Here is a 16,477-nt window from a genome sequence, read left to right on the forward strand (position 1 = left end):
GGAAGAGGGCTTTGGCTGATGGTAGGCAAAGCTACTGTGCTGAGGGTTTTCTTAGTCGGGATTACTATTGCTGTGCTGAAACACCATGGCCAAAACACTTGGGGAGGAAACGGTTTATTCAGCTTTTACTTCTACATCACAGTCCATCACGGAGGGAAGTCAGGGCAGGAACTCAAGCAGGGCAGGAACCTGGAGGAGGAAGCCGATTCAGAGGCCATGGAGGAGTGCTGCTGTTTACTCGTTTGCTCTTTGTAAATTGCTCAGGCTCATTCTTACAGAGCTGAGGACCATCAGCCCAGGAATGACACCTAAGATGGGCTGGGCCCTCCCACATCAGTCACTAATTACAAATAGGCCTCACAGCTGGATCTTATGGAGATATCTGAGGTTCTCTCCTTTCAGATAATTCTAGCTTGTGTCAAATTGACATAAAACTATTCAGCCCAAGGGTTGTTCTTTCAGGTTTTATGAGTCACCAAGACAGCCACCTTTATACTGAGATATCATAGTCAATTTTGATTTCTTGCCATGGAATCTGGTCTGATTCCACCTTGAACTGGGACACTTGCAAAATTAAACATTAGCTGCCTCCCACTCCATCCTTCCTTTTTTGACCTCACTCCTGCTCCTCAGGCAACATAGTTCCATGTTATTGGATTCACCATTACTATTCTACCTACCCCCACACTGGGAAAAAATAGATCTGTTGTCTATCAGAGAATCTGTCCTGCAATTTGGCTATGCTGCCATGAGGGGGCGGTAGTTCCATGACAAGATGCTATGAATGAGCTGATGGGAGAGGCAAAAACCAATAGCTGAGGAGTATTTTGCACCGTGTATTTTTTTGTAAACTGAATTGTCACAAATATTTTAGCAACTAGGAGACTGATCATCAAAAATTGGGGGCTTTCTTTGAAATATTAGGCCATTTGACAACATCTCTCAGGCTTGCAGCCAGCTGGGGCTACTGCAGATGGGCATACCCGTTCTGTTGATATTGCCCTCTCCTACTGACTCTAATGTGATTTGCTTGTTTCCTGAAGCCCCTGGTTGAAGATTTAGGTTACCTTTCCTTGGCTACTCTGCCTGTACCAGGGTAACAGCTCCGAATGCCCAGTGTGTTTGTTTACCTACCCATGTGTCTGCAACCTGCCGGATGCCTAGCTCTGGACACTGGGCTGTCGCTCTCCTGTTTAAGGTTGCGCACAGTCAGTGCACTGAGTAGATACCGGATGATGAACTCAGACTAATTCCTTTGTGTCTCCAGGCAAGTATGACATCATTTGGGTTTGTATCCCTCATAGGTCTGTCAGATGACAGGGGCTTGATAAAATGCTTCTTGAACATAATTGCGTGGATCAGGGTTTGAATAGACAGACATCTTTTCAGGTAAAAAAAAAAAAAGATAAACTGAGCTCCTCCGCTGATTTTCACACTATGTTGGCCATGACTCTAGAGAGAAAGGCATTTTTACATTGGTCCCTAGTGCACTCCCTCCAGGTAAGTGTTTTCCCCTAGCTAGACTGCACAGACTGAGCTGGTCCATGCTATTCTCTCCATCCCTAAGAGCTTGCGTGCTATGCTTCTGAGTCCATGGCACCACCACACACACCATGGGCACATTTTCAGATGATCACCAGAAACACCTGACTGTAGATGACTAGCAGAAACGGGCTGTAGAATCCTCACCGAGGATACTGGTCTCAGGGTGGGCTTGTTCTTCCCAGCTTCTGTCTATTTGACCCGAGTATTTTGGACACTTGTGCAATCATCCCAGCTTCCTAGCGCTTGTAACTGGTCCTGTGTTTCTGCCCAGGTGTCTCTTTTCATTGCACGTCCCACGGGTGCTCTCTAGAAAGAGGAGCCAACCCCCCACTGCCCCAGCCGAGATGTACTGGGAGCTTCTGCCTGGGGAGTGTGTGACTGCAGAAGCTTTTGTTGAACGAAACACCTTTCACGTGAGGAGACAGCAGCAAGATAAAGTGACACGCTGCTGCCCATGTATTTTATGGACTACCATCTATCTCCAAAAAGGTCAGAGAAAAACAGCAGCATGGTTGCAGGCGATTGGGCGGCGGCGGTGGTTGATGGGACAAATGACTCTCATCGGCACATGACAAGGAGCCTTGGTGACATCATATAAATGCCCTAATTGGGAAGTGGTCAATCGAGCGGGCCTGACTTCTGAATTTGATGTGTCAATAAACAAGTTCAAGGTGAGATGCTGGATCAATACTGCAGGACAAGAACCATCCGGCAAATTTACTGCAAAGTAATTGGGTGCAAAATGACTCCAGTCAGCCTTCACACCGCCAAACAGCGAGCAAACGGTTGGCCCTGCGTTCGCTGTCTGTACATGTCAGTGGCTACTTATAAACTCTTGGTGCCTGGGGAAGGGAGCCCCAAATGGGACTTGAGAGAGTCACAGAAACCCCTTGATGACCCTGTCCTCAGCAGAAGCTTTCTTGCAGCTGAAAATATGATCTAAATGTGTCTCCTAGCAACACTGTGAAATATAATACAGCAATAGCAATTATAATTGCTGTATAGCCTTGTTTTGCCCTGACTCCGTTGCACAAAACACAAGACTCAGGGGAAAAGTTCATTTCTCTGTTATCTAATACTGTGGCTTCAGGTGTCTGACAGCTTGTTCTCCCAGCCATGAGAACATGAACAAGGGATTTAAGACTCTCAGTTCCCATACCTTAGGGATGCCCTGGTCTGAAAGGAGTGGGAAAATAAGCAGAGCCTGTCTGCCTTGGTCAGAGAGGCAATGTCCTTTCCCAGAAGCCTCCTGCTATACAATTTGAGGCCTGTGTCTGCCAGATTGGACAAGATGTGCTAGCAACAGAGCTTATTCACCCACAGCAGTAAAAGGCTAAACAGTTAGATACACTGTGAGCTGGTTGTAACTGGAACTGGTTGCCATGGGGCATTCTCAACACAGGAACAGCAGAAGTATGATGGCTTTGGGGAGCCATGCCTCAGCTGCTAAGAAGAGGGCTGGTTCCCGGAAGATAGACTCCAGCTAGAGCAGGGAGAGTCTAAGACTGGGCTGTGACCTCAGAGATAGGTCTAGTGGCTGTGGCTTGTACTTCAGTGTGGGGATTTAGGGTGTGAGGAGTGGCAGGATAGCTTAAGGCTGGGTGCTATGGCTTGAAGTCAGAATGTCCCTCAAAGGCTAGGGCATTAAGATCTTGCTTGGCTGCTAGCTTTAGGAAAGTGATTGGATCTGTCCTTTCCAGAAAATCAGTCCATGGATGGATTTATAATTTTGTATATGAGTGCAAATACTTGTGCATGTGTACAGATGTATGTGTGTGGACGCATGCCTGTGTGGGCTCATCTATGGGAAAGCCAGAGGTAGACACTGGATGCCTTCCTCAATCATTCTTCGCCTTAACTTTTGAGTCAGGATCTCTCAGAGGAACTGTGGCTTGCTGGTTCAACAAGGTTGGCAGCCACACATCAGGGATCCTGTCACTGTCCCCTCGGTGCTGGGATTACAGGTGTGCTACATCTGGCTGCTTTAAAAAGCAGAATTATACTCTAAATAGTAATCCTCTGTCAGAGGTATAGCTGGCAAAGATTCTCTCCCAGTTTTTGGGCTTCTTTACCTGGTGTACTGATTTTTTTTTTTTAATAAAATCCCACCTGTCCATTCTTGGACAGATAGAGTCTTATTTCAGAAGTCCTTTCCCACACTTAAACAGGGTACTGCCCTGTTTTCGTCCCACAGCCTCAGGATTCGTGTCTAGCTTTTGGACCCATTTGGAGTTAGTTTTTTGTACAAGGGGATAGAACAGGTAGACATTCAGTTTCCCAGAACCCTTGGTGAAGATGCTTTCTTTTCTCCAGTGTATGTTTATGGCATCTCTATCAGATATTGAGTGGCTGATTGTGTGATCATGTTCAGGTCTTCAATTTTGTTCTATTGGTCTGCATGCCTGTTCTTGTGCCGACACCATACTGTTTCTATGACAGTGTATTTTAGTATCTGGAATGATAATCCCGCCAGCATTGTTCTTTCTGATCAGGATCATTTTTGGCTATCTGGGGTCTTTGTGCTTCCATATGAATTTTAGAATATTTTTTACGCTATCTGTGAAGAAATTAATATGAGGATTTTGATTGGGATTGCACTGAATCTATAAATACCTTTTGGTAAAATGATTATTTTATACATATTAATTCTACCAACCCATGAGTATGGGTATATTTCCATTTTCTAGTGTCTTTCTCCAGGTGTTAAAGTTTTCCTTTTAGAGGTCCTTCACCTTGGCTATGTTTTTTATTTCTAAGTATTTTCTTTTCTTTAAGATTATTGTGAATGGGAGTGTGTCCATGATCTCTTTCTTTGCATGTTTGTTGTAAAACATTTATTTATTTAGTAAAGAGATGGGCTATATGTCGTGTTGTGTATATGAAGGTCAGAGGACAGCATATGGGAGTCAGTTTTCTTCTACCCTGTGGATTCTGGTAACTGAACACTGGTTCAAGCTTGGTGGCGGCGCCTTTATCCTGCTGAGCAGTCTCACTGGAGGGATGACTAACACAGGCAATGCGGGGAGGCTCAGCCTGCTGCCCTTCTTTGATGGCTTTTTCTCAGATCGTTGCTTGTGGATGATTGACGGGAGCAGTAAGATGGAGGCTGTCAAGTCCTCAGCAGATCAGCCTTCTAGACCAGCTTGCCCATCACCCAGTGACTGTCCAGCATCAGCAACTGGCTGGAGTGTACTCAGGATCCTCAGGGGACGATACACTGAAAAGCTCCTCTTTTGATTACCCAGACTCTGGCCAGCCCTGGCCACGTTCTGGTTCCTTTCATGCCCAAGACCTCACCATCTTCCATCTGGTCAATGCTTTCACATCTGGAAACCTCTGGGACTGTTCTGATGAGCCTCACCTGGCTTGTCCATGTGATAGTATAAGAGGACGTGTTGATCTGGGAGTCAGCATCTTCACTTAGAGCTCACCTGAGTCCACAGAGCCAGAACCTGTAAGGTGACCTGTGATCATCACCGATCCACGGGCTGGGATGGGGTGCCGGTTGTGGTCCACAGAGCCAGAACCTGTAAGGTGACCTGTGATCATCACCGATCCACGGGCTGGGATGGGATGCCGGTTGTGGTGAGCAGAATCCCCAGAACACTTGCGTTCCTTAGACAGAAGTAGGAGGAGCAGGACTAGCAGCAGCAGTCTAGGATCAGACTGCTGCCCTGTGGCACAGGAAACTCACTGAACACTCTCTGTGCCTCAGTTTCCCCACCTGCGAATTGAGGATCCTAGAACAGTCCACCCCCATGAGTTGCTATGAGGATCTAAGGAATCGGGGGAGGTGTTTGGAAGATCATACGACTCCCTGGTGAGCTCTAATCCTTTCATCCTCCCTCTCACTGGAGCCAGCTGGCCACTGTATACACAGAGACCAAAACACCTGTGTCCCCTGAGAGCATCGATGACCACTTGTGATGCTACCACTCATCGGGGTGTGAGCCATGTGGCATCCAGATACTTTCTTTTGCATGCTCTTTGCTGTTCTCTCTTCTGTTGATGCTGCGCTGCCTACAGGTTTTACTTGGATACTGGAAGCCTAGGGAACAGGGGCGGAGGGAATGGAGGAGGTCTCCTGTAGGTGGAGACTGAACCAGAGACTGCTCGTTCGTTTCCAGGCTGCCCAGACCCGAATAATAACACAGAAACTTTATTAATTACAACATTGTTTGGCCAATAGCTTATGCATATTTCTAGCTAACTCTTACATATTAAATTCACCCATTTCTATTAATCTGTGAATCACTATGAGGTTGTACCTACTGGTAAGGTTCCGGCTGGCGGCTGGCAGTTTTCTCCCTCGGCAGCTGCATGGCGTCTCTTTGACCCCGCTTACTTTCTTTCTATATCTCTGTTCGAATTTTGCACCTTGCTTTACTCTACTAAGCCATTAGCTGAAACAGCTTCCTTAATAACCAATGGTTATAAAACATATTCATATTATATAGAGAGGAATTCCACAACGGTCGCCTGAGACCAGAGGTGCAGTGAACAGAGCTGCTGTGAGGGTCAGGAGTCCACACAACTGGGGCAAGTGGGTTGAGACCTAGCAATGAACATTGTTTGTCAGAAAGCAACCACACAGGAGCTCAAAATGTAATTCTCAATGCTGCTTCTGCCAGTATTAAATTAAACTGGGTGTAATTCAAGCTTATTCCAGTCCTTTCTTCTCTGAGAGTCATTTAGTCCGGGGTAAAGGAAGACTCTCTCTCTCTCTCTCTCTCTCTCTCTCTGCATATGTGTATGTGTGAACACGTGTGCATGCGTCCATATACCCTACCTAGTGTGTGCATATTCGACTTTTTCCTAACAGATGCGGCCTGCTGTGGTACCCTTAGGTCTGTCAGCATAGACGTCTTTCTAATCTTTGCTGCCTTGTACCAAGTGAGTTGCAGACAGACAGAAAGGCCCCCCTGCTGTGTGCTTCCAAATGCCAGGAAGTACAGCCTTCTCTGGCCTCTCTTAGCCAGCTTGACACAACACTGATGGAGTTTGGGGGTGGAGTCTCTTCTCAGAGATCTGGGCGATGACTACTAAGCTACCCTCATTCCCTTTTCCTGCCTTTACCAATGGCTGAGATCTGTGTACTGTGTCCCCAGATCCCTCTGTACGTCATTTCCAGCGTCTGCTTTGTGTCAAAGCGCTTCAGCCCTTTGAATACTGATGCACAAAATCAGACTTTTGACCTGAAAACGTGATGCTCTTGTCGAGCTTCTAATTCCTTAAGCTGGTGTACTTTCATGCCAAGTATTTCTTTAGGGGATTAGAAAGTCTTTATTCATAACTCCACTGATCTTTTTCCACTAAGCTGAGAAAAGAGGTGACACCCAGTATAAAAACAAAAGGGAGTAACCAAAAGACGGAGACTTTAAAATATGGGAGCACACCTAGGTTTATTGATATGAGCTCAGTAATCAACAGCATGAGAATGCACTCAGCTGGCAAATGCTTGTCTTTTGCATGAGGACCCAAGCTTGATCCCTGAACCCACATTTAAATTGTCAAGCTTGGGGCCATAGAGATGGCTCAGTGGTTATTACTGTTCTTTCGGAGGACCCAGATTAATTTCCCAGCATCCACATGGTGGTAGACAACCTTCTGCTACTCTGGTCCCAGGGGATCTGAAGCCCTTGTCTGGTCCCTGAGGGTACTGCATGCATGTGGCACACAGACATCCATGGTGGCAAAATACCTATACACATAGCTTAAAACAGAAACAAACAAGCAAGTCAAATCCGATGGTGTGTATTTGTAAGCTTGGTGCTAGGCAGGTAGAAACATGTGAGTCCCTGTAAGTCTAGCTGCTCAGTGAAGTACAGGCCAGTGAGAGCTCCTGCCTCAAAATACAAAGTGGATAGTGCCTGAAAAATGACATAGTTGTTACTGGCTATTTGCACACTTGTATACACACACACACACACACACACACGACACCATACAGCCAAGGTGGCACACACCGAAGAGTTCAGCACTAGGTGAAAACACAATAATATACACAATCTAGACGCTCTGTGTATATTCCATCTTTACATGGCTTATTTTTCTTTACTCCTTTAATCTATGACTGACTGTACTCTTTTATATTACTTTTACTGTCTCTTTAAAGACTTTGTTTTATTTTTAAAAACCATTTTCTTTTTTATAACTCTCTATATTCTTCTTCTCTCTCTCCCAAGCCTATGTACACTTTTAAAACACACTATGACCCCTTTCGAGGTTTATTTTGGTCTGAATCTGTCTTTATTGCATATTTGTAATCATTTTCTTGACCAGGAGTGCCTTTTTTTTTTTTAAATGTTAACTGGGCATGGTTAGGACCAACTCCATGGCTCTGCACGCTTGCTCTGCCCGGTCCAACTTGGCAGAGGCATGTTCACCACCAGCTCTGTGAATCAGGCTCCCACCCCAGCTCCAGGGATGCAGCAGGTCCACTTGGCTATCAATCAACCTGCAGCACCCTGCTCACAAGCTCCATTTTAATGCTTGGCCTCCTGAAAGAGCCAGAGCTGTTCATGTAACTAGCAGAACCAGGAAGCCTTCCGCTAAAGAAACTGTGCAGCCTTTGCTGCAATGCTGAGTCAGAAAGACCTCTCTTAAAGGAGCTGCAGCACCCCTGCTCACCCCAGCAAACAGAGCTCATCCAGGAAAAAAAATGCAGCTATGAAGAAGCTGTGCTAAACTCTGTTCTTTTCTGTCTAGAATTTCTTTCCAAGCTCTTTCAGGTTTTATGTGGCTGTAGTAAGTTCATATTGGCATGCCAATTTGTAGTCAGAGACTACTTGCGTGTTCCTAGCCATCCAGTCCCAAAATAATCATACAGAAACTATATTAATAAAAATACTGCTTGACCTATTAGCTCAGACTTCTTGTTAACTAACTCTTACATTTTAAAAATTAACCCATTCCTATTATTTTATATTTTACCACAAGGCTCGTGGTTTACTGTTAAGGTTCTCAGGCGTCTGTCTCCTTTGGCAGCTATATGGCCTCTCTCCAACTCTGTCTTTTTTTCTCCTCTATCTCTGCTTGGAATTCCTGCCTTGTTCTATTCTGCATTGCAATAGGCCCAAAGCAGCCTTTTTATTAACCAATGGTAATAAAATGCATTAACAATATACAGAGGGGAATCCCACATCACTAGATCTTGGGTTCAAGGCAAGTATAGCTGTGAACTAGCTCTCCCCTTGGGCTGGTGAGAGTTCCACAAGTTTTACCTAGCGGGCACTGCAGGAAGCAGCCAATTGATCTGATTTGTCATGGAAGCCTTCCCGGGGTCATTACCTGCAGCCACATTTCTTTAGGCACCACATCTCCCAGCAATTTCATTTTTCTCTGAAGTTTGTGTTTTCACACAAGGCTGAGTTTCCATCCACCTTCAAGTGTCCTTCTCCTTTCCCATTTCATGCTCCTGTCCCTAAATAATGTTTGCATTTTTCTATTAATAGGACAGCACAGCGTTGATTGTGGCTGGGCCAGTTGACCTAGTTTCTTCAGTTCTTGATTCCAGAAGTGATGTTGCCTGGTTCTCTTAGCATCGTCTACTTTTTGGCATTTATCCTGCCATGTGGTTGGTTACAGAGCTCTGGTTAGTTAGAGACAGCAAAGTGGAATCCCCAGCCCTCAGGGTCTAGGAAAGTAAAGATAGACATCTGTGTCACAGTGACCAAATAAAGTATAGAGACTCCTGTGTGTGTGTGCATGTATGTGTGTATGTGCGTGTGCACGGGTGTGTTTGCACACATGTTCACTGCTTAGAGACCCATAGCTGGACAGACCTTAGAAGTCTGCAAAGAAAGAGGTGGAAGGTTTCAGTTTAGACAGTTTTTTTTTTTTTGAGACAAAACACCACAGGAGTGAGTTCTCTTACTTCTAGTTCATAATTTCTTCATTCATCAAGAAGAGACAAGGGCCCCCAGGAAGAGAGTATCGGCTGATTGGCTACCTGCTTCTGCCTCCAGTCTCATTGCCTGAGGCGAGTGGGCCTCCGCTCTTTATGGCCCATCCAACATCCTCATTTGCTACAATCCACCCATTTCCTCTGGCTTACATCCTGCACCAAACTCAGACACACCTCTGCCCTTACCGCTTGTTTTGTCTTTAGAGGTAGAATAGCCTTTCCTTTTTCTGCATCACGTCATAGTAGATCAGAAATGCATATGCTCACCTCCCCTGTTCCCCCCTCCACACTACCTTGTCCTCTTGACGGGGCCATGCCTCTTACTCTAATGTCACAATAGACAGTGTGTCCCTTGATTGCTGCTAAGTTACACATTGTTTAAAAGGACCGGCTTTCCAGTCTGTGCCTTGCCCTGAGAGTCTCCACTTAACAAGCATCACTTGGCTCCATTTGGAGGCTGGGGGATGACTTTGCACCTTGGTAGATGTGTGAACAGCACCACTTGCCCTGTGCTAGCTATGTGGCACTTACTGATGAACGACTTATTCTTAAAGCCCAGAAGGTGCCACCCTGTACACCTATCAAGTTAAATCAGAACAGTAGGAACTGTAAGACATATCAAAAATATATCAGGGGAGCCAGGCCTTATCAGATACACCACACCATGGAAAGAGTGCCACTCACTTATTTAGACCCCAGAAAGAAGAGGACACCTCACATTGCAGTTACAATGGTATCACATTCCTGTCATCAGACCACCTAACCTGATTGCCAAGTAACCAACAATTTCATGGACTTCAGCTGAGCTGAGCCTCTGCTGCTGATGCAGCCCTACTCAGATGGTCATCTCTCTGCCCATCCATCCATCTAAGCCCAGTCCTGCCCCTTACATCTGCAGCATCTGTGGCCCCCACCTGTCCCTCACAGCCTCTAAGATCAACTCAAACTGTGACTCTACCGCTCTCAGACAACATCTGAAGATTCAATTATCTGATCCCCATCCCACTCCTTTTTGCTTCTCTATTAGTTTCTGCCTCCTTCTGCCACTGTCAGGTCTCTTTAAGACCCTTTGAACTTGGATGTTGGCTCTTTAGCCCCGTCAACCATTCTGTAACTCTTACACATGCATGCACACACAGCTACCATCAATGTGAGGTCTGAGTGCTAATATTAGTATAAGATCGTAGTGAAAGAATACGTGTTTGCCTTGGTTGAATACCCAGGAAATCAGGACTGTTGGGCAAATTGTTGCCAATGAAATAGACTTACTTTGCAAATCTGTTGTTATTCAATAAACGATGACATTGTGGGAAGATGTAAGTGTGTTTGTCTATGTTTCTGATATGAAATACCAATGACAACTAAGACCTTAACTGTATGACTTTCTTTGGCAACTCTTCTTGTATTTTGCGAGGATCAGAGTGTAGTATGTACTAACTGGCCATCTGGGACCAGGAGGCTGAGAAACCAAGGTGCATACTTGGACCCAGCCTGCAACCGTGTTATGCAGGCTCAGGAATGACCGTGAATAATTGTTGCTTTAAGTCACCACATTTGGGGATAGTTGTTACTCGTCTTAGTGTGGTAATAGGTGGTTCATACACTGATTCAGGAGTCCAGGTTTTGTGCTTATCATGGTGCTACCTTCAGGAAGTGATGTGGGATTCCTCTCTGTGTGCTGTGAATATGTTTTATTGCCATTGGTTAATAAAGAAGTTGCTTTCAGCCAATGGCTTAACAGAGTAAAGCCAGGCAGAAAATCTGAACAGAGATGTCAAGAGAGAGAGAGAGAGTAGATGTAGTCAGGGAGATGCCATGTAGCTGCCTAAGGAGAAAGATGCCTGCAAGAGCCCACTGGAACCTTGCCACTAAACCGCAAGCCGAGTGGTAAAATATAAAATAATAAAAATGGGTTAACTTAAGAGCTAGTTAGAAAAGCGCTTAAGCTATTGGCCAAACAGTATTGCAATTAATATAGTTTCTGTGTGATTATTTTGGTTCTGGGTGGCCGGGAAACAAACAAGCAGGTCTCCGCCTACAAGGAAGTCCTCGCTAACAGCTCAGGCTCTTTACTAGGGCTCAGGTGGCTTCAACATTACTACAGTGTTGTGATAACCAGCCAGTGTTTCCAAAATGTGCAGGGCATCGAGGTGCAGAAAGGCTGGCCTCTACAAGTGTGATCCCGGGGGACAATAAGGAGCGTATGTGGGTACATCGCCTGCTGACCTCAATGGCCAACTGCTTTTTGCAAAGCTTTTTCTACTGCTTGGACTCATTCCCAGGAAATGCTGTCTACCTGGGGCTGCTGGGCTCCGTGCCCGGCTTTGTGGATGTGGAGAAAATAGTCATTTCCTCAACGGTTAAGCTGTGGTGTTTGCTGAGGAGGCAGGTGTCCAAGCAATATTCATTCATCCCCAACCAACACAAAGTGAAAACGAGAGACATCTTTCCCATGCTGCTTCCTTATCCATGCTCACAAACTCGCCTACCAGAGGTCTCTACAGCCTGCCAGACCCGGTCATGAGGTCACTTCTCCTGTTCAGACTTTTCATTGTTTCATTCTTAAAATATGCTCATGGTCCTCGACTCATTCAGCTTTCTGGCCCTGGGAAGGCCACTACCTGTGATGAGGGTGGGTTTTGGGGCTATTTACATTTAAGGATTCAAAGAAGCCTCAAAAACAGGAGTAAATTCTCTTCTTCACCAAGGAAGAAATTAAAGCTCAGAGACAAAATGAGTGCTTTAACTCACCCAGCTAAAGCTGTGGCAAAATCCAGACTAGATTCAGGTCTGCAGCTCCAACCACTGCATGAACATATTTTTTCAAAATGGTGGAGAGATTGAGGAGGGGGCTGGCCAGGGACGAGGTTGTGGGAGGAGGAGGTCAACCTGTGTGGGGCTCTTCCTCTCTGGTCACATCATCCATCAGGCGGACTGGACACTATCAAGCGTCTTCCACTGAAGGCAGAAAGATATTCCTTTGCCGGCCGTTTTCCTGTCTCTTTCTTCTGCCTTTCTCTGTGACTCTCTTGAGCTCCACATCCCCTTTTGCCTCCATCATATTGAATCACCAGGGTGTGAAATATAATAAAGCATTGTACCGTTCAATCTGACGGCTATTCCTTAAAGGTGTACTCCAGGTAAATATCCCCTTGGCCTGTGAAAAATGAGCTTACCTGCCACAAATGACTTTGATGAACCTCGGCAGCCAGCCCACTATCATTCTTTTCCAATTGGCTTCCCCAGCCAAGCTGATTTCTCCTGCACAAATTTGTCTTGCTGAAGGAAGAGTTTCTCTAATTCACTTTCCTCCCAATGCCCCAGCTTCCCGCCTGGGCACCCCTTTATCCAACCACCACCCTCAGAGATGGCTCTCTGCTAGAATCCATGAGCCCCTCCCATGGTCATCAAATGCTTCTCCAGGTCTAACAAAATCAGAATCCAGGCTAATCAGCCCTCCTATGAGCACTTGATGGCATGGCAGGATAGAAGTGGGTCGTCGTGAAGTGGTCTGTCATGTTCTTGGGTCTACATCTAAATTCGTTACCTTCCCTGTCCAGTAGGATCCGGAAATAACACCAAACCTCCCTCCTTCAGAGGAGTGTCAAAGTAGCAAACACACTTTGATGTGTGAAAACGCTTCGAAAACTGTAAATCACTATATGACCATGAGGACTGGTGTTTTTATTGTGTACCTGAACTCTCCAGGGATGAAAGAGAAGGAGGTATTTATTATCACTAATCTAGACAATGTGTGCAGAGTGTTACTTATGTGTCACAGATAAAACAGAGCAATGAGGGGGTTCTTTATGGAATTAAAAAACAATCCTCTCCCGGCACATATACAAACCAATACAGGAGAGATGGGTGCTCCACATACTGACAGTAAGTGGCGCTGTTTGAGAGGGAGCTGCTGTGACTTGACTGCCTGCTATGCTATGATAAATTTGTAAAATTGAGGTCATTTGGAGGATGAAATCTAGAACTTGGCATGCTAGGCAAGTGAGTTTCAGCCCTGGCTGATAATGTCTAATCTTACATAATTTCCAGATCAATGGTGAATGCTAAACACGAGCATTGCTGCTGTGTCTGTGCAGTGCACAGTGGCTGTGGTGGCCAGTGGTGCACAGCGGCTGTGGTGGCCAGTGGTGCACAGCGGCTGTGGTGGCCAGTGGTGCACAGCGGCTGTGGTGGCCAGTGGTGCACAGTGGCTGTGGTGGCCAGTGGTGCACAGTGGCTGTGGTGGCCAGTGGTGCACAGCGGCTGTGGTGGCCAGTGGTTCACAGTGGCTGTGTGCTGTGGGAAAATGGTCTTGTACCCTGTAAAGATTTGTCACTTGTATTGCTTTAGTAAAATGCTGATTGGCCAGTAGTCAGGCAGGAAGTACAGGCGGGGCAACCAGGTAGGAAGTATATGCAAGGCAACCAGAACAGGAGAATTCTGGGAAGAGGAAAGATCAGTCTGTAGTTGTCACCCAGATGCAAAGGAAGGAAGATGAGAATGCTTCACTGATAAAAGGTACCAAGCCACATGGCTAACACAGACACGGATTATGGGTTAATGTAAGATGTAAGAATTAGTTAATAAGAAAGCCTGAGATAATAGGCCAACCAGTTTATAATTAATGCAGGCCTTTGTATGTTTCTTTGGGACTGAATGACTGTGGGATCAGGCAGGACAGAAAATACTGTCAATAGCTATGGTAGCCCAGTGGTCATAAGAAGCTTCAAAGACTTTGCCTCCCTCTTGGGTTTTAGAGAAAGAATGGAGGATGGCTTTGGGTCAGCATGGACAGAGAAGGCCAAACATACTAATGCAGAGGTGTGGGGCATGTGAACTACACAGGGAGCAGGGCTGGCCGCAGGAGGGACAGATGTTGAGATGGAGGAGTACAGCTGAAAAGGGTCAGATCTCAGCAAGGCTCAGGCTAAAGGCTGCCTCATTCCTGTCCAGAAAGCAAAGGTGGAGGGCATAGCTTTGTTAAAAACAAGAAGTGGACCCTGGCCCTACCAGTCTTTCTTGGCCTTCTACACAGAATTAACACTAATTATTGGGTGAGGTTCGTGGTTCACGCCCTTCCTTTGGCCTCAGTTCCCCATCAAGAGGAGGAGAGAGTTAGGAGACAGGTATATGGAGGCTCCTTCTGACTCTGAGATGTCTGGACTGTGATTCCATCGTGGCTCTGAAGGGCGTGTGTATGCAGATCACAGCCCAGCACCTGCGAGGGCTTTTCTCCTCTGTTGTTGTAATTTTAGATAAGTGCTGAATGCCTCTTTATTCTCAAATATAAAAATATCAAGAAGATTAAGCCACAGCCTTTCTCATAATAATCTGGGCATCCAATTCCAGCTTTCTGATGAAGTCGCCACTGTTAGAAGAAAATTGGAAAGTTTAGTATTCGCAAAAATGAACAAACAACCTCCCCCTCTCCCTACCAGTGATGGAGAATGTTCCGGAATCTCATGTTTCTCTCTCTAGAGCTTTACTTGGGGATGTGTGAGGTTTCTGGAAATTTGCTGTGGTCAGTCCTCGTGTGGAACCAGTCTCTCCTTCGAGGCTAGAACCCGGGCTGGGACCACATTGTAATTTATGGCTTTTGTAAGACAGATTACGAAAGCCAATACAAAAGGGTCCCTTTCAAAGTTTCATTAAGAGTCATAGTCATGTCCTATGCAAAGCAGAGGACAGCAGTCAAACCTTTTCAAAGCAGGGTTTCCCTGAAAGAATTGTCAACACGCCCACACTGACACCCCCATTTCATAGGTGAAGAAATTGAGACTAAAGTGTGGGAAGGAACCAGCTAACTACCAGCACCAAAACTGCCTTCAGCCTCCAGCTGGACCTGTGACCCGTGCTGACACTGGCAGCTGCGAGCACGCACTTAGTACTTGCTGTGCACCAGGCCTTGCCCTGACTGCTTTGCATGTACTCCTTCACACACTCATGCACCCCTCCTAACGAGCCTTTGCAGTGGGGGCTACTGCCCTCCCCCTCATTTTGAAGAGGAACAAACTGAGGGCCAGGAATGCTGAGCAGCTTGCCCAAGGCTCCAAGGCTACTCAGTGGCATAATTGGGTCCCGAGCTTTGCTCTCCCATAATTCCTGCCGCTTCCTCCATCTCCTTCCTTGGTTCAGAGATGACCACAGAGGCTTACCCACTCAGGCATCTGATCAACAGACACCCACTCTACTATTCCTGGGCCCCTCTTTACTCCAGGTAGAAGCCAACACTGACCTTTTTTTCTGAGGCAGCAGCAACAGCACACAGTGCTGGGGGCAGTGGTCCTGGGGAAGGAGTGGCATTGTTAGAGAAGGCAGTGCAGGACAAGGGGCTCCTCCCCCACTTCCTTTCTTATCCCTGTCTTAAAAATTTTTATCAAGCCTGATAGCCAGAACTCCTCCAACTCATGGGGCTGAATCCCCTCTGTGTTGGAAACCAGGTCACTGGTTTTTTGGCCGGTCTCTCTACTTCTCTTTACTCTTCTGTGACCAAGAACTCTCTGCAGTCTGTCCTGATGCTGAGATACGCTCAGGAACAACCCTGGCTAGGACACCCTCCTAGCATGAGTAAACGGGGGAACCACTAGCCAGGAGCTATTAGCTGGTGTGCGTATATCAAGGTCTCCAGAGAAGCAGAACCAAAGGGACGTGTGTATGCTCCCATGTCTGTGTGTCCCTGTGCACGTGTGTTTGTTATCAGGTGCTGAAGTGTGAGAGCAGTCAGCAAGCTGGAGACCAAGCTCAGCAGGATTTCTGAGGATTAAATAAGGTTATAAGGTTGCTCACAGTGGGAAGGCCACCTCCTTCACCCACTGTGTTAGAACTTGCTAGATTCTTAGTGAGGGGTAAGGGATGGCAGGAGAGCCACTCTTGTCCTGACTTATCATCTCTTATCTGCCCCAACTCAATCTTCCAAAATTATGAAAAATCTAATGAATCTAAGAAGTCAAGAGGCCTCTTCAGTGACAGGGACACAGACAGATAGACAGACAGACAGACAGACACACACACACACACACACACACA

The sequence above is a fragment of the Chionomys nivalis genome, chromosome 14 (assembly GCF_950005125.1).
Source record: "Chionomys nivalis chromosome 14, mChiNiv1.1, whole genome shotgun sequence".
In the NCBI taxonomy this organism is placed as follows: domain Eukaryota; kingdom Metazoa; phylum Chordata; class Mammalia; order Rodentia; family Cricetidae; genus Chionomys; species Chionomys nivalis.